Here is a 22,939-nt window from a genome sequence, read left to right on the forward strand (position 1 = left end):
TTTGACTATGTGGATCACCAACAACTGTGGAAAATACTGAAAGAGAATACCAGACCACCTGACCTGCCTCTTGAGAAACCTACATGCAGTTCAGGAAGCAACAGTAAGAATTGGACATGGAATGACAGACTGGTTCCAAATAGGAAAAAGAGTACATCAAGGCTGTATATTGTCACCCTACTTATTTAACTTCTATGCAGAGTACATCATGAGAAATGCTGGGCTGGAGGAAGCACAAGCTGGAATCAAGATTGCCGGGAGAAATATCAATAACCTCAGATAGGCCGATGACACCACCCTTATGGCAGAAAGTGAGAAGAACTAAAGAGCCTTTTAAAGAGGAGAGTGAAAAAGTTGGCTTAAAGCTCAACATTCAGAAAACGAAGATCATGGCATCTGGTCCCATCACTTCACGGAAAATAGATGGGGAAACAGTGGAAACAGTGTCAGACTTTATTTTTCTGGGCTCCAAAATCACTGCAGATGGTGACTGCAGCCATGAAATTAAAGACTCTTACTCCTTGGAAGGAAAGTTATGACCAACCTAGATAGCCTATTAAAAAGCAGAGATATTACTTTGCCAACAAAGGTCTGTCTCATGTATGGATGTGAGAGTGGACCGTGAAGAAAGCTGAGTGCAGAAGAATTGATGATTTTGAACTGTGGTGTTGGAGAAGATGCTTGAGAGTCCCTTGGACTGCAAGGAGATCCAACCAGTCCATCCTAAAGGAGATCAGTCCTGGGTGTTCATTGGAAGGACTGATGCTGAAGCTGAAACTCCAATACTTTGGCCACCTCATGCAAAGGGTTGACTCATTGGAAAAGACCCTGATGCTGGGAGGGATTGGGGGCAGGAGGAGAAGGGGACGACAGAGGATGAGATGGCTAGATGGCATCAGGGACTCGATGCACATGAGTTTGGGTGAACTCCGGGAGTTGGTGATGGACAAGGAGGCCTGGCGTGATGCGATTCATGGGGTCGCAAACAGTCGGATACAACTGAGCAACTGAACTGAACTGAAGCCAAGTATGATTCCTCACACCTTTTTAACAGTCTTTCATCCCTCTTCCATAATGACTGTGATCCTTAATTTTATGTGTCAACTTAAATGGACCATGAGGTGCCCAGAATATTTGGTTAATCATTATCACTGGGTATGTTTGCAAGGGTGTTTTCCAATTAGACTAACATCTGAATTGGTGGAAGACATATGATCCTTCTCTGAGAATAATGGACCAGTTGTTAATTGGTGCCTCACCTTGTCACAAACTAAGAAATTTTGTTGCCTCCTCATCACATCTTCTCCTTGTTTCAATGAATAAAACGACTCTTCCTCCCTCAGAGGCTAATTTATTCTTCTGCACTCCATAGACTATCTCCTTAAGAGTACTTTTCCTGTGTTTTCTACTTTCTCCAGTATCATCAGTTTCTCCTGGTGCTTATAACCTCATCACTATGCAATTTTCCTTCAGTACATTCCGCTAGATAATGACTAAAGGCACTTCATTTACTTCTTTCCTCAATATTGTGTGCTAAGTTGCTCAAGTCAAGTTTGACACTTTGTGACCCTATGGACTGTAGCCCTCCAGGATCCTCTGTGCATGAGATTTTCCAGACAAGAATACTGGAGTGGGTTGCCATGACTTTCTCCAAGGGATCTACCTGACTCAGGGATTGAACCCATGTTTCTTATGTCTCCTGCATTGGGAGGCGGGTTCTTTACCACTTGTGCCACCTGGGAAGCTCCCTTTCATCAGTATCACTTTATGGCCAAGCATTCTGATGGATTTTCTTCTAAACATTACAGTCACACTTCCTCAAGCTTTAAGTGCCCTAATAAAGCTTCTTTCTCCCAGTAATCAAAGATAACTTCTTCAAAGTTTACAAAGACCTTCATATTGAAAAAAATTATTTTGAAAGTACTGTTTTCAATATGTTTAGACTTTCAGTAGCATTCCACGAAAGTCACAATATCTTCCTTTGTGAAATATCCTGTTTTCAGAACACACCACTCCTTTGGTTTTTCTTTTACCACTTCTCTGTCTCCTTAGCACGTTTTTCATCTATTCACTCCTAAATGTCTCCAACCCTCAGTAATGAGTCTTTTTCTCTCTTTCTTAGCAGTGTCTCCCTTTGCATTAAATACCTTAATTTCTATGGATTTAAGTAAAATCTTTATTATATATGGTCCTTTCAGCTACAAATAACAGAGTCCCCAAGTTGTATTAGTTTAAATAATAGAGGATTAGTTGAGTGAATTAATCAAGTCAAGAAGCTACCTTGTAACTGATAGTGTTTCGATCTTTATCTCATGGTTGCAAAGTAGCTGCCACATTTTGAAATACTCTGTTCTTATACAATAGCATCCTGAGCTGAAAGCAAGAAAGAAGCCTGGAAAATTTTTTTCCCTGATGTCTCTGTATAACAGGAAAAATAACATTAATACAGTAGAAGACTTCAGAAATGCTTCTTATGTTTTATTGAACAGAATTGGGTCACATGTTCATTCATAAACCAATTGTTAATATGAAAATAGCTGCCTTCATTTTATTAAAATCAAACTATTTCAACTTCCTGGCCTTAAAACAGTTTCTGAATACATTTGGAGTTCTATTAGATGCCTACCCTGAAGTCATTTCCCTCTTGATTTTTAGAAATAGAACTTTTCTTTTTTCTTTTTATGTACCAAGATCCTAGCTCTAGGGGACTTTTCTGGAGGCACTGAGGTTTGTCACAGTGCAGGGGATGTTTAATCCAAGATCCCATATGCCTTGTTGCCAAAAAACATAGAAGCAATATTATAACAAATGCAATAAAGACTTAAAAAAAAAGTCCCTAGTTCTGTAAGAAAGTAGATCCAGCACTTTGTCTAGAGGTGAAGTTATGGTTAATTTTACACCAATGAAAAGAAAAGGAATTTTTTGAGGGGCTTTGGGAATGATTTTGGATCTCTCATAAAAGGGTGGTGTGTGCCAAAAGGACTTCACCCACGCTGCTCCCTGTTTTCCTATGTTTGAACATGTTTGACATGATGGTTAGAGTTGCCACACTGAACTCGCAATCACAAGGGGGATATTAAACATACACATACACACACACATTCCCAACATTGTTTTTTACCTTTACCTTGCCATGAACTAATGCCTTTACCTTTACTTTGCCATAATAAGACTTTACCTTCAGAATTCCTGCTATATGAGTAAATTAATTCCCAATATTTAAGTCACTATCTGTTAGGCATTTTGTTATTTACTGAGATAACATATCTAACTGATACACCATCTGTATTCTGTTGGCTTTCTGATCTACATTTCTAAGACCTGTGTGAGCTTGCATATCTTTGGTACAAGATGATTATTTATTAGATAATCAATAAAATTTTTAAAAAATGTGATATCTGTTAACAAAATCTCTCCTTGAATCTACAACTGGATGTTTCAAATCCAGTATAGTATAGTCAAATCTGGCCTCTGAATTCTATGCCCCCTGCTTTAGGACTTATTTCCTCCCACATAATCTTTAGATAAGTTCGACAACATCCACTGTGGTAGGTTCTCCAGAGAAACAAAATCAATAGGATATATATAAAGAGATTACAAAGACTTCGCCTCCGAGATTGTGGAGAATGAGAAGTCTGAAGTTCAGCACTAAGAAAGCTGGGGACTCAGGAGAACTAGCGGTGTGGTTCCAATCTAAGTCTGAAGGCCTGAGAAATGAAAGAGCTGATGGCATATGTTCCAGTTCAAGTCCAAGTCTGAAGGTAGGAGAACAATGTTCTAGCTCAAAGGTAGACAGACAAAGCAAGTTCTCCCTTCCTCAGCCTGTTTTTTCTGCTCAGATCATCAGTGAATTGAATGTGGTCTCCATCCACATTGGGGAGGGCCAATCACCTTTACTCAGTCTATTGATTCAAACATTAATCTCATCCACACATATCCTCACAGACACACTGAGAATAATGTTTAGCCCAAATATCTGGGTACCCAGTGACTCATTCAAGTTGATACAGAAAATTGGTCATCCATTCCATCATTTTGAAGCCAATATTTATCTGTGATTATTCTATGGAAAGTTCCATTGCTTTGAATTTAAAATTTATTTTCTATCATGATATTCCAAGCCATATATTTAATGTTCCTTCTTCACTTTCATTTTATATGACTTGTTCATTATTACCCACTGATATCCAGAACCAAATGGAAAACATTTTTGCTTTTCTTTATTTTGACTTTGTTTTAATATCTCAGACCATTTATATGCTTTTACACACGATTATTTATTTTACCTGGAACACTCTTTCTGCTCTTTACTGGCATTGTTCTTTCAGTTTTTGCAGGTCCTTAACAAGGGTATCCACAGAGAGATTTTCTCTGATGTTTGTACTTAATTGAGGTTTCCCAGTTATTTGCTATCACAGGACATTTTTCTTTTACTTCATTATATTTACTGTGACACTGTATTTAAATAATTTAATTAAATGCTGTTAAAATACTTTTAAGTAATCTATGCTATAGCACAGGGAACTAAGTATCTTGTAATAACCTATAGTAAAGAATGTAAAAATATATATATATATACTTATATGTATAATTGAATCACTTTGATGTATATGTGAAACTGCTGCTACTGCTAAGTCGCTTCAGTCGTGTCCAACTCTGTGCGACCCCATAGATGGCATCCCACCAGGCTTCCCGTCCCTGGGATTCTCCAGGCAAGAACATTGGAGGGGGTTGCCATTTCCTTCTCCAATGCATGAAAGTGAAAAGTGAAAGTGAAGTCGCTCAGTCGTGGCCGACTCTTAGGGACCCCATGGACTGCAGCCTACCAGGCTCCTCCATCCATGGGATTTTCCAGGCAAGAGTACTGGAGTGGGATGCCATTGCCTTCTCCGATATGTGAAACCAACACATTTTAAATCCACTATATTTCAATAATTTAAACAAGTAAAAATTGAAACAAAAAATAAAATATACTAAAAGAAATTGGATAATTGTTATTTAATATGTTTTTGTTATATGTGTTTTATTGTCAGGTACTAGGATGGGTATAAACTATGTGTGATATAGAGTACCTGCCATTCTCAACAACATTCAAATTCAAGTTTAAATAAAAATTGCATATCTACTGTTATGTAGGGAAGATCCTTGGAGAAGGAAATAGCAACCCAGTCTAGCATTCTTGCCTGGGAAATCCCATGGACAGAGAAGCCTGGCAAGTCACAAAAGAGTCAGACCTATGACTTAGTTACTAAACAGCAACAACTGTTATGTAACAAATGACCCAGGACTTGGTGACTTAAAACACTGAAATTTTACTATCTCACAATTTCTGTGACTTGGGTATCTGGGTGCAACTTAGCTGGGTGGCTCTTGTTTTGGGTTGCTGGCAAAGCTGAAACTGAGGGAGAAGCCTTAAAAACTCACTCACATGGTTATTGACAAGGTTTAATTCTTCCTATGCTGTTGGACTAAGGTCTTTGTTCCTCCCTAACTGTTGGCCAGTAGTTTCCCTCAGTTTCTTGACACACCAGCCTCCTCGTGGGGAAGTGCACAACACATCAGCTTGCATTCCTTACCACTAACTAGTGAGGAAGTGAAAATGGCAAGAAGTTGGAAGGCACAGTCCTTTTGTTACATTATCAGAAAATACTATTCTATCGCTGTTGCCATATCCTTCGTTTTTAGCAAGTAAGTCTCCAGGTCTGACTCACATACAATTGGAGGGGATTACACAAAGGCTTGAATACCAGGAGGCGGGGATCTTTTAGAGCCATTTTAGAAACTTCCTACATCAAACAAGACTTCAGAGTTCTAAATTTAGTCGTTATGTTGTGACTTTTAGTTCAGTTCAGTTCAGTTCAATTCAGTTGCTCAGTTGTGTCCAACTCTTTGCGACCCCATGAATCACAGCACGCCAGGCCTCCCTGTCCATCACCAACTCCCAGAGTTCACTCAAACTCATGTGTCTCAAGTTGGTGATGCCATCCAGCCATCTCATCCTCTGTCGTCCCCTCCTCCTCCTGCCCCCAATCCCTCCCAGCATCAGGGTCAGTTCCAACAAGTCAACTCTTTGCATGAGGTGGCCAAAGTACTGGAGTTTCAGCTTTAGCATCAGTCCTTCCAATGAACACCAAGGACTGATCTCCTTTAGGATGGACTGGTTGGATCTCCTTGCAGTACCCAATATTATTTATTGTCTAGAATGTAAGACTCATAACATATATTCAAGTGTTTCTCTAATACTGTATCATCAGCTTCCTGCCTATTGCAGGTTCATATTAGGCACCTGTGGTAGACTGAATAACGCCACTCTCCCCCCATCCCCTTGGAAAAATGTCTACATTCTAATCTCCTTAACCTGTGAGTGTTACATTATATTGTAAAAAGAAATGTGCAAATGTTAAGGATTTGGGGATGGAAGTGTATCCTATATTATCTGGGTAAATCCAGAGTAATCACAAAGGTTATTGTAAAAGGGAGGCAGGAGGATTAAAGTGGAGGAGATGTGATGCTGAACCAAGAAACTGAAATGATATAAGGAAGGGACTGCTAGCCAAGAAATGCAAGCAGCCTCCAGAAAATGAAAAAGATATGACTTTAATTATACCTTATAATAATTATATTTGAGAGAACTAAAGTGAGTAGCTTGAAACACAAGAGAATTAGACGCCATTCCAATTAAATACTTACCAAAGCATGAAGGCAATGGCAGCCCACTCCAGTACTCTTGCCTGGAAAATCCCATGGATGGAGGAGCCTGGTAGGCTGCAGTCCACGGGGTCGTGAAGAGTCGGACACGACTGAGCGACTTCACTTTCACTTTCATGCATTAGAGAAGGAAATGGCAACCCACTCCAGTGTTCTTGCCTGAAGAATCCCAGGGACGGGGGAGCCTGGTGGGCTGCCGTCTATGGGGTCGCACAGAGTCGGACACGACTGAAGTGACTTAGCAGCAAAGCATGAGTTAAAAACACAATCTTTGAGCTTTCCAATGACTCATTGACTTAGTAGGTACTGAAAGAGTTCAAAGTCCCTTTTAAATCTAAGAATTTATGATAATCATGATTTTTAAATCAATAGATTGTAAATTGAAATTTTCTATAATGTCTTTTAAAATATAAGCATTAGGCCAGCTGAACATGTATCTAAATTAAAAAATATACGCACACATTTTACAGAATTGTGTGCTATAAACAAAAATCGGTTCAATAAAGTACACTTCTATAATCAAAATCTGCTTTAGAGAAAGGTAAAACATCTTTTAGCATTTCCTGTTATTTTGTAATTCACTAAGGATAAAGAGATTGACTGAAGTATATGTTTAAATTGTATCCATATGCAAATGTAATTTAATACATTTTAGAAAATCTGCTAAAAATACTTCTGCAGCTTTGGATAAATTCTGAGGTTCTTGAAATACATGTTTCATATGCTCCTGTAATTTTATCTTAAAAGACTCTGATGACTATTTTCCATGTTTAGAACTACATATTATTTACACTGCTCTTTTCTGAAGCAAATTGTATTTATTTAAAGATTTGTAGTGTGCATTACTTAGTTTTATATTCTAAAATCATTTAGATATTAATAGAATTTTACTTTCAACCTATTCCAAGAATTCATAAAATAGACTTCTTTGGAACAACACTTAAGGGACATCTAAAGGAAATTTGGAAAAAACAAATTTCCTACCAATTTCTAATAACAGGTTTTTATCAAGAGTCAATCATGAAATGTCTCATAAATTAAAAATGTTTATAATAATGCATCAAATATGAAGTACTTTGGCCACCTCATGCTAAGAGTTGACTCATTGGAAAAGACTCTGATGCTGGGAGGGATTGGGGGCAGGAGGAGAAGGGGACGACAGAGGATGAGATGGCTGGATGGCATCACTGACTCGATGGACGTGAGTCTCAGTGAACTCCGGGAGTTGGTGATGGATGGGGAGGCCTTGGCATGCTGTGATTCATGGGGTCGAAAAGAGTCGGACACGACTGAGCGACTGACCTGATCTGATCTGATGATATTCATTTGATTGTGGCTTATACTTAGTAACATCTTTTTTCTTTGATTTACAGAAATATATAAATCACTGATATTTCCCAAGAAACCTACCTTTAGAACTCTAAGGTTATTTATGGTGGACTGGCAGCTTACAATTAAATAGAGAAACAGGTTTATAATGTTGTGATGTTTTTGCAATATCATATAGAATAATAAGGGAGATTCCTTTCCACCCTCTGCATTTTGATTCATGATTTGAATTTTTATAAGAGAGTAAGTAGTTGGTAGTTGGGACTCATAATAAAGAGACAGAATTGCACCAAGAAGAAATAAATTTTAAAACCCATATACTGAGGAACCCTTGAGTAAAGTGTATGCATGTGTGTGGGTGTGTGGGTGTGTGTGCTTCAAAGTTAGAGGATGATGAATAATTTAGAAGAGAAAGATGGTGATAATTATAACAAGTCAAAACAGTTGTTTTCCTATTCGAGTGAGGCAGTAAAAAGCAAATGAACTTTTATGTTTGTTTGTTTGTTTGTTTTTGGCTTTCCCATGTAGCATGTGGGAATCTCAATTTCCTGACCAGGATCGAAACCATGCCCCTGCAGGGGAAGCATGGAGTCCTAACCACTGGACTGCTGGGAATTACCTGATGTTGGATTTTTTTTAATTTAATTTTATAATAAGCATTGCCAAGATTTAGTTCTTTAAATATCCAGCGATGGAAGCTCAATCTTATACGTGGGTTAACACACAAAGTATGATTCTTAGAACAAGGCAACCCACACTTTCCACTACATATACAGAAGATGAGACATTGTCTCTTTTTGGAAACCAGCATCTTAGAACATAACCTGGGCTTCATCATATTCTTTCTTATATCTGAAGGGAGAGATGCAAAAATATAGGTACAGCTAAAGGTTTTTCGTGGAAAATGGTAGCAGAATCTAGAGTCCATCAATGACAGTGGCAGGAATGCAGTGGCTGTGATGCCAGGGGTATCAACATCACCAGCTGAAGTCCTGAAGGAATCATTGATTATGCGTTCTGTAACTAAGTTTCTTTGTTTCCAGGCTTCCTTCTAAATCTTCAAAATGCTTGTCATGATTCTAATAAATTGCTTCTCTGCTTATGTGAATCAACTTCTGTTGTTTATGACAAAAGAACTTTAACTAATATTGAAATTTGGCCCAGAAATATATGACAGAGAACAAATCCTTAGGGAAATGGAAGAAATATATGATTCATTTGAGCCTAGATGGGTCTGAAGACCATGAAAACTCCATTAGTATTCCAGGATAGGAACTTGATACCACATGGTATACAATGATAATTTAGCTAATTAAAGACCCTGTAATCCCTGAGAATCAAGTAGCCATTGACCCAAGCCAAGGAAGGCTTTGAGTCTAATGGGACATAGATTTTTTAAGACAGAACAACAGGTATCATGAATTCAAGTCTATAGTGTGATGACTTCTTGTAATGGGACTGAAAAATTAAAGTAAATTAAATGAAAAAAAATATTATGATCAAATTCCTAATTTCTTAGTTAAAAATGTGGTAGATTGCAATGATGGATACCAATGATTCCTCTCATGTTTGTATGCTCATGCCACTTCACTCATGAAGAGGTGAGGCCATTTCTTTTATTTTTTCTCCTTTATTCTAGGCTGATTTTGTAACTAGCTTTGACAACAGAATGAACTGAAAGTGATATATATAAGTGTGCACTATAAGGTTTGGGTTTAGAAGGGCACAGTAGCTTCCTCTTTTGAGATTCAGCTCTATGGAAAAATAGCATGAGTCAGACCTTTGAATGAAGACAGAATTCACAGAGACAGAGAGGCTCAGCCAATCCACAGCAATGCTAACCACTCCGGTTGAGGCTCCAAAAACATGAGTGAAGCCATCTTGGATCCTTCAGCTCTAGTTATAGCTCCAGCCAACACTATGCAGGAAAGAGACACATCATCAGTGGTAGGCTGAATAGCAATGCTCTAAAGATATCTACAATCTAATCCCTGGAACCTATGAACAACACTTTACGTGGCAAAAAAGACTTTATAAGTATGATTAAATCAAATCATTTCTTGGGAGTGAAAGTGAAAATCACTCTTTCATGTCCAACTCTTTGAGACCCCATAGACTGTACAGTTCATGGAATTCTCCAAGCTAGAATACTGGAGTGGGTAGCCTTTCTCTTCTCCAGGGGATCTTCCCAACCCAGGGATCTAACCCAGGTCTCCCTCATTGCAGGTGGATTCTTTACCAGCTGAGCCACAAGGAAAGCCCAAGAATACTGTAGTGAGTTAGTTACCTATCCTTTCGCCAGTGGATCTTCGTGACCCAGGAATCCAACCGCGGTCTCCTGCATTGCAGGCAGATTCTTTACCAACTGAGCTATCAGGGAAGCCCTTGGGAGTAAAAGATTATCCTGAATTACCTGCTGGACCCAAAATGCAATCCAAGGATCTTAAAGAGGGAGACAAAAAAGGTTAAAGACATAGTATTAAGAGATGTCACAGTGGAAACAGGAGGCTGGAGTGATAAGAGAAATGGGTCATGAGCCAATCAATGAAAGCAGGGGGCTACTGAAAGTTTAAAAAGGCAGACAAATTCTCCCAGCAAAATCTCCCGAAGAAATCAGCCATGCTAAGTTGGCACTTTAGCTCAGGGAAATTAAACTGTAAGAAAATTTTCATTGCTTTAAGGTAAGTAGGTTTGGTAACTTGTTACAGCAATGAAAGGCAACTAATACAACATCCCTGTTGAGCCCTCCCTAAATCATGGGGCTTCCCGGGTGGTGCAGCTGATAAAGACTCTACCTGTTCAATGCAGGAGACACAAGAGACATCGGCTTGATCCTTGGGTCAGGACGATCCCTTGCAAGAGGAAATGGCAACCCATTCAAATATTCTTGCCTAGAAAATCCCACGGATGGAGGAGCCTGAAGGGGTCCCTGGGGTCGCAAAGAGTCGAACATTGAGAAATAATGAATAGTTATGTCACTAAACTTTCATGCATTGGAGAAGGAAATGGCAACCCACTCCAGTGTTCTTGCCTGGAGAATCCCAGGGGCCGGGGGAGCCTGGTGGGCTGCCGTCTATGGGGTCGCACAGAGTCGGACACGACTGAAGTGACTTAGCAGCAGAAGCATGCCACTAAACTTAGAAGTTGTTCTTAGGAAATGATGAATAAGTGGAATAGAATGTTAGTGGAAAACCAAGGCTCCTTAAATTGTGCTAAAAAAAACTACCAGTTACAGCCTCAAGGATTCATGTACATTTTTTATTCTATGGATTTACACTTTTAATTGATTTCAGAGTTACCAAGTTTTTTATGCAAAATTTAGTACCCTGTCAGGCAAGAGAATTTTGAGAACTAGAATAGATATTTAAAGGAAGATTTGGAGACTCCAAGTACAAGAAGCACAAAAATCATTGAGTCTCCTTTGGTTGCCAAAGCAACCTATCCTCACTTTTCAGGGCAGGCAGAGGCTTCCTCACCTGAAAGAGTTACTGTGAAAACTCCCTAGAATAAAAATTTAAGCCAGATGCCAGCACAACAAAGTAAATCCAGAAAGAGGTATTTACAGTAAAACAATTTCACAGATTTGTTATAAAAAGATATAATTTGTGCATTCCATCAGGAAAAAAATTCTGAAAGTACATGAACAAGAAGAAAAAAAATGTAGTTTTATATTGAAGTCTCTGAATATGCTGCACTTACCAAATTATTGCTTCTTCCTGTCTCCTGTGCCATTGCTGTCCTGAGTTTTATCATTATATAGTATATATACTCATAATGACTTGCTATTATTTTTGCTTTAGACAATTATTTTTCAAATTGATTAAAAATCATTTTGAAGTCTTTGACATTTACCTTCATTTTAAGCATGTTTATAGTCTGTCATCTTTGTTTTGTGTGCCTATACAAGTTCCTTTCAGGTATATTTCTTCTATTTGATATACTTTATTATTTCTTATAGTTCAGCTGCTGGGAATGAATTCTCTTCTTTGGCTTCTGAGAAAAAGTCTTTGTTTCATCTTTTTTTAATGAAAGAAAACTAGACTTCATCCTTCAGTACCAAGGTTACATCGTCTTGATCTGTGCTACAGTTAGTCCAGAGAAACAATGACTGCTACTCATACCTTTAAACTATTGACATCATCCTAACAGAATTGAGAGTAAAGAAAATAGCCTGTTACCTGAGATATCTGCATATCAAAAGGTGGTAGGTAAGTCTTATGAATATAAAGGAGACTATTATTCAGTTTAGCCTCAGGGGGCCCAGGGGTCTGGAACTTGTCAGAATACCCAGCAAACTGCATACTCAACACTGCTGCTGCTGCTGCTAAGTCGCTTTAGTAGTGTCCGACTCTGTGCGACCCCAGAGATGGCAGCCCATCAGGCTCCTCCATCCATGGGATTTTCCAGGCAAGAGTACTGGACTGGGTTGCCATTGCCTTCTCCATACTCATCACTAATAAAGAACAAAAACCCCCATACTCTTGGTTTTTCTAAACTTTGGTGATCATGTGATATACCTCCAGTTTATATTAGGGCTTGGAAAAAGGGAAGAATTTCCACATTTAGACTGCAGTAAAAGCAGCTTTATCTTTTTACATCATTATGATTCAACTCATAAAATCATGATCCAAGAATCTATAACTGATCTTGCATTGTAAGAGACCATAGGAATGACATCAGAGGACACTGGGCTCTTGGAGCAAAGTAATGTTTCATAAGCAACTATTTTCTTTTGAGAAATGGCTCTTGGCTATAAATTAAGCATAGACAGAGGCAGATCTCTGGACCAGGGACACCAAGTAACTATACAAAGTAAGCTGGCCATAATATACATGATGATATCTATCTAGCCCGAATACTGAACTTGCCTAGCAATAATTCATAATTTAAAAAAAAGAAGTATCTGAGACCAGACATAAGCTGGTTCTGAGACCACACACATTTAGTAAACAAACTGCATTCACTCCTGGCATGCCCTCTCTGGCCATACTAACATCTAAGCTTTCTCACATAATATACACTTCTGGAGAGTTCTCTAGTATCATATGACTGAGAAGAAAGAAACCTGAGTATTATGTATGACAGAAATAAAATGAAAAATTTAATAAGATGGTATACTCTGATTTAAAACATCTACAAAGAAGTTACACTAGAAGACTGAGTAATCGATTCAGACATTTCTTTCAAAAGGCAGAATTTTGAGTTGTATGTCTAATCCTGTTTCTCCTAAAAGTGGCTTATGGCGAACCTCTGCATCAGTGTGTTGGCAGATGAGAAAGTCTGGCCACATAGCAAGGAGGCTGTAAGAAATACAATGAGAGGATTAGTATCAAACTTGGTCTGGTGGGGGTGTTTCATTTAAGATTGTGATATGGAAGACAGTATGATGGATGCCCAACACAGTTACCCTGAATGTTGGGAAATGTATGATAAAGGTGGAAAATAAAGAGGAACAAAGAAGAATATGAATGATAAAAAGAGGATTCTAGGATTCTCTTTTATTGTCATAGTCTATGATCATAACAAGTGTTAAAATTGAATAAAAGCCACTACGGCACTATAGAAAAAGCTTTACCAAGGGCTCAGATCCCTTGGGAATGAAGTTTTATCACATCTCTAAGCTGAAATCCCTGTCTGGTAAGGACAGGAAACATAAAAACAGTGCTCAGAAGAAGGAAGTAATAAACACCATCTATAGATGTTGTCGTTGTTCAGTTGCTAAACTGTGTCCGACTTTTTGCAATTCCATGGACTGTAGGATGTCAGGCACCTCTGTCCTCCACCATCTTCTGGATTTTGTTCAAATTCATGTCCATTGAGTCAGTGATGCTATCTAACCATCTCATTCTCTGCCATCCCCTATGAACCTACAAGTTAAATAAAGTGTGGACTTCCCAGGTGGCACAGTGGTAAAAATCTGCCTGCCAATGAAGGAGACACAAAAGATGCAAGGTCAATCCCTGGGTTGGGAAGATACCCTGGAGTAGGAAATAGCAACCCACTCCAGTATTCTTGCCTGGAAAATTCCAAGGACAAAGGAGTCTGACTGGCTACAGTCCATGAGGTCACAAAGAGTCAGACATGACTGAACACACACAGGGTATATAAGTTTTCTAACACTGCTCTAACAAATTGAGACAAATCAGTGGTTCACTGTAACTTCTATTTTTCTTCTATGTATTTACTGTTTTTAATGCTAATTCATTCATTTATTTATTCACTTTTATAAAAGTATATCTCAGGTGATCCTGTATGCCAGAGACTATGTTAGTTTTATTCCTTTATATTATAATATAATAATCATGGATAATACATTTATGCTTATAAATATTAACAAAAACCAATGCTGATATATATTAACTATTATCTAGCTCAGTGGTTTTCAACTAAGGCAATTTTTCAACCACCACTCTCTTCCTTCCAAAGATGATTTGACAATATATGGAGTGATTTTTGTCCTGATTTTGGTTGGGGAGGATTCTACTGGAATCTAGAGGGTAAAGGCCAAAGATTTTTCTAAACATCCTAGAATGCACAGTACAACTTCCCACAACAAAGAATTATTCAGCCTGAAGTATCAACAGTGCCAAGGTTGAGAAACCCTGATCAGCCTGTACATTTTCAAAATGTATGCATTATACAACAAATCTAAAGCATATTTTTCTAGGATATGTGCTTATGGTTTTGTTTGTCAACCAATGACAGCAATTTAACAGGAACCATTGAAAAACCTGTTATCCTCAGATGTTAAAATTTTCAGAATATTTTTTTAAAGTACAGGTGAAGATAACTGATTTATATATATATGTACGTGTGCATATGTAGATATTTATTTTTTGTAGATGTCAAATATCACAGTCATCAGGGCTGAGTATAAACAATGGCCTGTTCTACTTTGAAGTATGCTTTTGCACTAAAAAATATGAAAATTTCATACTGTAGCACTATAAGATTGCCTATTGAAGAAGCAACCTTAAAAAGTTATTGACTACTTCAAGTAGTAACTCAGGCAATATCACTAAACCACATGAGACATCAGGAAGCCTCTAAAAATTCTCTACCCAAAAAGTATCATACTCTAACCTCAGTAATGCATTGTAGCATATAGCAGAATGAGTTTATAATTTCAAAGCAACCCTAAGACCTAAAATAACTCATTTCTTAGTTTAATTATGTTTTCTCTTGTTCTGTGTTCAGTGTAGAAGAAAAGTAGCTGGTACTTGTCTTCTGGAAAAAATATTCTCTTACTCTTGAGTTTTATTATTAAAAACACTTCAAAAACTTATTTTCTTTAAAATCCTGTACTTTCTCAAGGCACACTGAAGTTTGATACATTATATATCTGAAGATTTGAGCTAGAGTTGATGTATAAGAAAGTGCTTCAGATATTCAACCATCTGCTTGATCACTAAAGAGTCATGTTCTTAATTGAACTAATCCCTTTTATTTTTAAAAGTTAAACCTTCCAAAATGAAACCATTTCCTAAGTCAAAAACATTCCCTGAAGATGTTTCTAGTGGAGTTGAACACTATTTCGTATACTGTACTTCTAGTAAAGATAAATATAAAGCGTAAGCAATAACCCATAATAGAATATCAGTGCAAGTTTTCATCATAGTAGGTACAACAAAAAACTGTAACAAATTCAAATATATATAGACAATTTAAATCAAATTGACTAGCATTTGGATATAATCAGTCATGGGCATGAAATGCTTTTTAATCAGGTAATGACTTCATTAAACATGGTTAATCACACATCACCTTGAACTCATTTTCTAAATATAGAATTAATTATTTAAATTACAGCAATTAAAGCATACCAGTCAATGGCTGGATTCATTTTTAAAACTACAAGCTTGCCAAAAAAATCTAGTCATCATTTGCACGAGATGGAGCATGTATTGAGTATCTGATAATTTAAGAAAATCAACTTCTGAATCAAACAATACAGTGGGAGTAAAATATAGACAACCTTGGATAGTTAGTTCTTAGCCAAATTACATAATAGACTTACAGAATTAAATAAGGCATAGAGAATATAATTGAACCTTGAAAAAACAGTTCACTTAGCATTTACTTATAATTTATCATTCTTTTTTCAAAGATGGTATACTTGTTTCTTTATCATAGGACAATAATCAATTCAGAGAGTAGAATACAGGTTCCTATTCCATACAAAATCAACAGATATGTAGAGAACATTTCCTCAGTGTATGGTACACCAGATAAACAGACGATGTACAACTTCCTTGGCAGATTTTAAATCCAGTTTGGAGTGCTAGATATAAAATAAGGAAAGCTACAGATAGTATACACTAATAACAGTCAGTTGAAGAGGCTGTGGGGCTTTCTGTAAAGAGGCATATACTTGGAAAGCATACTTCCTTGTAGGTCAACTAGAAATTCAATTGGATTCTGTTTCACTGCATTCTCTACATGGTCGTTCTTGACCACTTTAACACTGAGCTGCTGCTGCTGCTAAGTCGCTTCAGTCGTGTCCGACTCTGTGCGACCCCACAGATGGCAGCCCACCAGGCTTGCCTGTCCCTGAGATTCTCTAGGCAAGAACACCGGAGTGGGTTGCCATTTCCTTCTACAATGTATGAAAGTGAAAGTGAAGTCGCTCAGTCGTGTCTGACTCTTCACGACCCCATGGACTGCAGCCTACCAGGCTTCTCCATCCATGGGAGTTTCCAGGCAAGAGTACTGGAGTGGGATGCCATTGCCTTCTCCTACACTGAGAAGAAGAGTTTATTTTTCTGACTATACTTATTTATGAACTCACAAAAGAGAGGTTACATATGGTTCAATAAATATTTAGGAAATGAAATGGAGCATATTGCCTTAAATTTACTCTGTAAATTTAAGAGTAGTAGTTATTCTGCACAACACTTGCTTTTTCACCATTTGCTGTATCACTTAATTATCTCATACTTAATATTCTGACTGCTAGGTACATCATGAGCAACGCTGGGCTGGAAGAAGCACAAGCTGGAATCAAGATTGCCGGGAGAAATATCAATAACCTCAGATACGCAGATGATACCGCCCTTATGGCAGAAAGTGAAGAGGAACTCAAAAGCCTCTTGATAAAAGTGAAAGAGGAGAGTTAAAAAGTTGGCTTAAAGCTCAACATTCAGAAAACGAAGATCATGGCATCCCGTCCCATCACTTCATGGGAAATAGATGGGGAAACAGTGGAAAGAGTGTCAGACTTTATTTTTTGAGACTCCAAAATCAGTGCAGATGGTGATTGCAGCCATGAAATTAAAAGACACTTACTTCTTGGAAGGAAAATTATGACCAACCTAGATAGCATATTGAAAAGCAGAGACATTACTTTGCCAACAAAGATCTGTCTAGTCAAGGCTGTGGTTTTTCCAGTGGTCATGTATGGATGTGAGAGTTGGACTGTGAAGAAAGCTGAGTGTCAAAGAATTGATGCTTTTGAACTGTGGTGTTGGAGAAGACTCTTGAGAGTCCCTTGGACTGCAAGGAGATCCAACCAGTCCATCCTAAAGGAGTTCAGTCCTGGGTGTTCATTGGAAGGACTGATGCTGAAGCTGAAACTCCAGTACTTTGGCCACCTCATGCGAAGAGTTGACTCATTGGAAAAGACTCTGATGCTGGGAGGGATTGGGGGCAGGAGGAGAAGGGGACGACAGAGGATGAGATGGCTGGATGGCATCACTGACTCAATGGACATGAGTTTGGGTGAACTCTGGGAGTTGGTGATGGACAAGGAGGCCTGGCGTGCTGCAATTCATGGGGTCGCAGAGTCAGACAGGACTGAGAGACTGAACTGAACTGAACTGAATGGACATTATAATATGTATCCAGCAATGTAACAATTTTTTTCAAACAGTTTAAAGCTACTGGCATTATCTGCAAAGGCATCAAGGTACATAAATTACTTTTACCCATTCTTTGAAATCTTTTACCTAAAGATTTCATGTAAAAAGAATTCTTGCAAATTCACAAAGTGTTTTGTTACATAATTCTTAACTTCCTTGCTTTCATTACAGCAATATTTTCTTTATTAAAATGATCAAATATGTAGACAAAAATAATCATATTTACTTCTTAAGAAGTAATAACTCTTAGTAACATCATGTAAATATAATAATAAGATATATAACACATTTCTAAGGAACATCTCCTTTTCATGTGCTATTTGTCATGTAAAAATGTTAGAAAAGTCAGCATGCCCTTTTTATTTATCGATATGAGCTATTCCCACTCTGTGCTTTAAAATGAATAGCTGTTAATAAAGAAGTTAGGCAAAATAATGATAATATAATTAACAATAATTTTAACTTCATCTCATTTTTACCTTATACCTCAACATCAGGCATGAATTTTCTTGCTCCCAGTGTCATTCAAACCTGTATTTACAGAATATTGAAGTAATATTATTGACATAATAATTTAGCTTAATGGGAATTATGCTTCATTATCATAAATTTATAAAATTCTACTGAATAATTTTATGGAAAGTTTTTCTGAAAATACTTCATTATAATAAATCAAGAAGAGGAAACAATATGAAAGAAAAGTTCTATCTTCTTGCCCTTGTAAAACCCTATTTTACCGAAGCTATGTGGCATGTATCAATATTTTTTTCTAAGAGAATAGAATATGATCATGATGAACTGGAACTAAAACAAGTAATACATACTAAATTCCACCCTGAAAATTAATAAGTTTTCATATATATGTTTGCCACACATAATATAAATGCATTTTATTATCTACCCACTGAATACTGTTAAGCTGCATAGTAAATATCAGGAACTGAAGGTATCCTGGTGAATGTATCAGTATATAATGTCTTTCCAGATATATCATTATCTTTAAAAAGGAGTAATTGGCTCTGTAAATATTTATGGAATTGCTGTCATTTGTTGGTTCAGTTGCTAAGCTGTGTCCGACTCTTTGCAACCCCATGGACTGCAGCATGCCAGGCTTCCCTGCCCTTCACTATCTTCTGGAGTTTGTTCAAACTCATGTCCATTGAGTCAGTGATTCCATCCAACAATTTCATCCCCTGTCACTCCCTTCTTCTGCCCTTGATCTTTCCCAGCATCAGAGTCTTTTCCAGTGAGTCAGCTCATCACATCAGGTGGCCAGAATATTGGCGTTTCAGCTTCAACATCAGTCCGTCGGATGAATATTCAGGGTTGATTTCATTTCGGATTAACTGGTTTGATTTCCTTGCTGACCAAGGGACTCTCAAGAATCTTCTCCAGCACCACAGTTCGAAAGCATCAGTTCTTTAACACTCAGTTTTTTTATGGTCCGGCTCTCACATCCATACATCACTACTGGAAAAACCATAGCTTTGATTATACAGACCTTTTCAGCAAAGTGATGTCTCTGTTTTTTCTTTAATGCTGTCTAGATTTGCCATAGCTTTCCTTCCAAGAAGCAAGCGTCTTTTAATTTCATGACGGCATCACTGTCCACAGTAATTTTGGAGCCCAAGAAAATAAAATTTGTCACTGTTTCAACTTTTTCCCCATGTATATGCCATGATGTGATGGAATTTATGGAATAGAATACAGCTTTTATTTCTTCTTTATTTCTTCATTTATTTTTAAAATTTTACAATGTTGTATTGGTTTCTTCCATGTGTGTGAAGTTGCTCAGTCGTGTCCGACTCTGCAACCCTGTGGACTGTAGCCCGCCAGGCTCGTCTGTCCATGGGATTCTCCAGGCACGAATACTGGAGTGGGTTGCCATTTCCTTCTCCAAGGGATCTTCCCAACTCAGGGATCGAACCCGGGTCTCGTGCATTGCATGCAGACGCTTTATCCTCGCAAAGCAGCCAATTACATCATTCTCTGCAAACTTGTCTCCATAGTTTTCAAAGCGGCTATTGGTTGACTTTTTCCCAGAGCCTCCGTAGCCATAGGAGAAAGGCTCTTCACCTAGCTGAGTGCTGCAAGAGTCCAGGGACCAACCAATGCGGACCACGTGTGGGTCGGGCTCTGTAGACGGAAGGTGCTTCACAGAGATTTATTTATTGATCGTCATCTCAAAGCACACACGCCCCCTTCTGACCCCGTAGCCGGCACGGGCTCCTGACCACAGGTGTGCAAAGCCTTCAATCATGAGCCAGTAGCCACTACTCCCATCTCGGGCCACCTTGAAGTGAAGGTCGCAGTTATATGTGTCAATGGCCACAAGGGTGTCATCAAAGTCATCTTCATCCTCTTCAGCCGGAGGCTGAGGAGATCGCCCCCTCATATCCTCTTGGTGCTCAAAGTACCCCCCTCCCGGTTTTGTTCATAAGGCCTCTTGCGACTCTGGATTTGCTGTCTGTCTGGTTTGTGTTGAGATGCTTTGGGTGGGAGGAAGCTGGTGGGTGCTTCTTGCTTCATCTCTGTCTTCACTTCTGGGCAATAGGCCTGCTGCTGTTGGTCCATTTCCAGTAGTTTCCTCTTGTAGCCTGACTCGTTCTCTTGCTTGATGACCTGCGTCTCATAGAATTGGTTCTGCATGGTAATATTGTCCATGACATAATGTCCGGCAGGCCCCGAGTAGCCGCCGGGCACCGGGTGCAGCGGCTGCCTGGGTGGCGGTGGCTGCGCGGTCCCCTCCAGTTCCGAGCCCCCTTCGGTCTCGACCTCCTTGTTGTTGTGCCCGGGTCGCCCCGATTCGTGGCCAACAATACAAATCAGTCATAAATATACATATATCCCTGTAGAGCCTTCCTCCGCTCTCCATCCCATCCTTCCAGGTCATTATAGAACACCAGACTGGGCTCTCCGCACTACACAGTGACTCCTCACCATGACAATGACAATAACTGACAACGACTTTATATCAAAAAACTAAGATAATATTCTGACAGACTTTGCCAGTTCATTTTCTCTTATCCTTTCAGGATGTGAGTTAAGAAGTACAAGAGAACAAAGAGAAAAGTAAAATGTAGATGGGTAATAATAACAAAATAAGAAATTTTAAAAACATTTTAGAGTTAAAATTTGACTTTGGTAAGTGTATGATTTCACAAAGTTGCTAGTGAGAATTAATTAAGAGAAGTATGCCATCTTGTCTGTCAATTTCTTCCACACTTAAAAAAAATTATTTACACCCACTTGATATTAAAGGACATCATTGCTTAAGCCCTCATTTGCTTTTCCAGCAATGTCAAAGTTCTCTAATAACCATTAAACTCTGAAAGAGCTTTATTATATTGAATCATTTTCAGAATTGTATGTTCTTTGAAATTGAGAAGTACCTTTCTAGAAAAAAGGTCAAGCTGCTACACTTAGTAACTACATATCCACTTTCTTTGGGATTGGAATGAAAACTGACCTTTTCCAGTCCTGTGGCCACTGCAGAGTTTTCCAAATTTGCTGGCATATTGAGTGCAGCACTTTCACAGCATCATCTTTCAGGATTTGGAATAGCTCAACTGGAATTCTATCACCTCCACTAGCTTTGTTCATAGTGATGCTTTCTAAGGCCCACTTGACTTCACATTCCAGGATGTCTGGCTCTAGGTCAGTGATCACACCATCGTGATCATCTGGGTCATGAAGATCTTTTTTGTACAGTTCTTCTGTGTATTCTTGCCATCTCTTCTTAATATCTTCTGCTTCTGTTAGGTCCATACCATTTCTCTCCTTTATCGAGCCCATGTTTGCATGAAATGTACCTTTGGTATCTCTAATTTTCTTGAAGAGATCTCTAGTCCTTCCCATTCTGTTGTTTTCCTCTATTTCTTTGCATTGATTGCTGAGGAAGGCTTTCTTACCTCTTCTTGCTATTCTTTGGAACTCTGCATTCAGATGTTTATATATTTCCTTTTCTCCTTTGCTTTTCACTTCTTTTCTTTTCACAGCTATTTGTAAGTCCTCCCCAGACAGCCATTTTGCTTTTTTGCATTTCTTTTCCATGGGGATGGTCTTGATCCCTGTCTCCTGTACAGTGTCACAAACCTCATTCCATAGTTCATCAGGCACTCTATCTATCAGATCTAGGCCCTTAAATCTATTTCTCACTTTCACTGTATAATTATAAGGGATTTGATTTAGGTCATACCTGAATGGTATAGTGGTTTTCCCTACTTTCTTCAATTTAAGTCTGAATTTGACAATAAGGAGTTCATAATCTGAGCCAAAGTCAGCTCCTGGTCTTGTTTTTGCTGACTGCATAGAGCTTCTCCATCTTTGGCTGCAAAGAATATAATCAATCTGATTTCAGTGTTGACCATCTGGTGATGTCCATGTATAGAGTCTTCTCTTGTGTTGCTGGAAGAGGGTGTTTGTTATGAGCAGTGCATTTTCTTGGAAAAACTCTATTAGTCTTTGCCCTGCTTCATTCCGTATTCCAAGGCCAAATTTGCCTGTTACTCCAGGTGTTTTCTTGACTTCCTACTTTTGCATTCCAGTCCCTTATGATGAAAAGGACATCTTTTTTGGGTGTTAGTTCTAAAAGGTCTTGTAGGTCTTCATAGAACCGTTCAACTTCAGCTTCTTCAGCTTTACTGGTTGGGGCATAGACTTGGATTACTGTGATATTGAATGGTTTGCCTTGGAAACGAACAGAGATCATTCTCTCCTTTTTGAGATTGCATCCAAGTACTGCATTTCGGACTCTTTTGTTGACCATGATGGCTACTCCATTTCTTCTGAGGGATTCCTGCCCACAGTAGTAGATATAATGGTCATCTGAGTTAAATTCACCCATTCTAGTCCATTTCAGTTCGCTGATTCCTAGAATGTCAACATTCACTCTTGCCATCTCTTGTTTGACCACTTCCAATTTGCCTTGATTCATGGACCTGACATTCCAGGTTCCTATGCAATATTGCTCTTTACAGCATTGGACTTTGCTTCTATCACCAGTCACATCCACAGCTGGGTATTGTTTTTGCTTTGGCTCCATC

At 38.5% G+C, this 22,939-nt stretch overlaps 1 pseudogene; it reads right to left on the bottom strand.

Moving 5' to 3' along the window:
- Nucleotides 1-8,849: 8,849 nt before the first annotated feature.
- LOC112586119 lies at nt 8,850-20,714 on the bottom strand (annotated as a pseudogene).
- Nucleotides 20,715-22,939: the final 2,225 nt, after the last annotated feature.

This window comes from Bubalus bubalis, chromosome 7, assembly GCF_019923935.1.
Source record: "Bubalus bubalis isolate 160015118507 breed Murrah chromosome 7, NDDB_SH_1, whole genome shotgun sequence".
Taxonomy (NCBI): domain Eukaryota; kingdom Metazoa; phylum Chordata; class Mammalia; order Artiodactyla; family Bovidae; genus Bubalus; species Bubalus bubalis.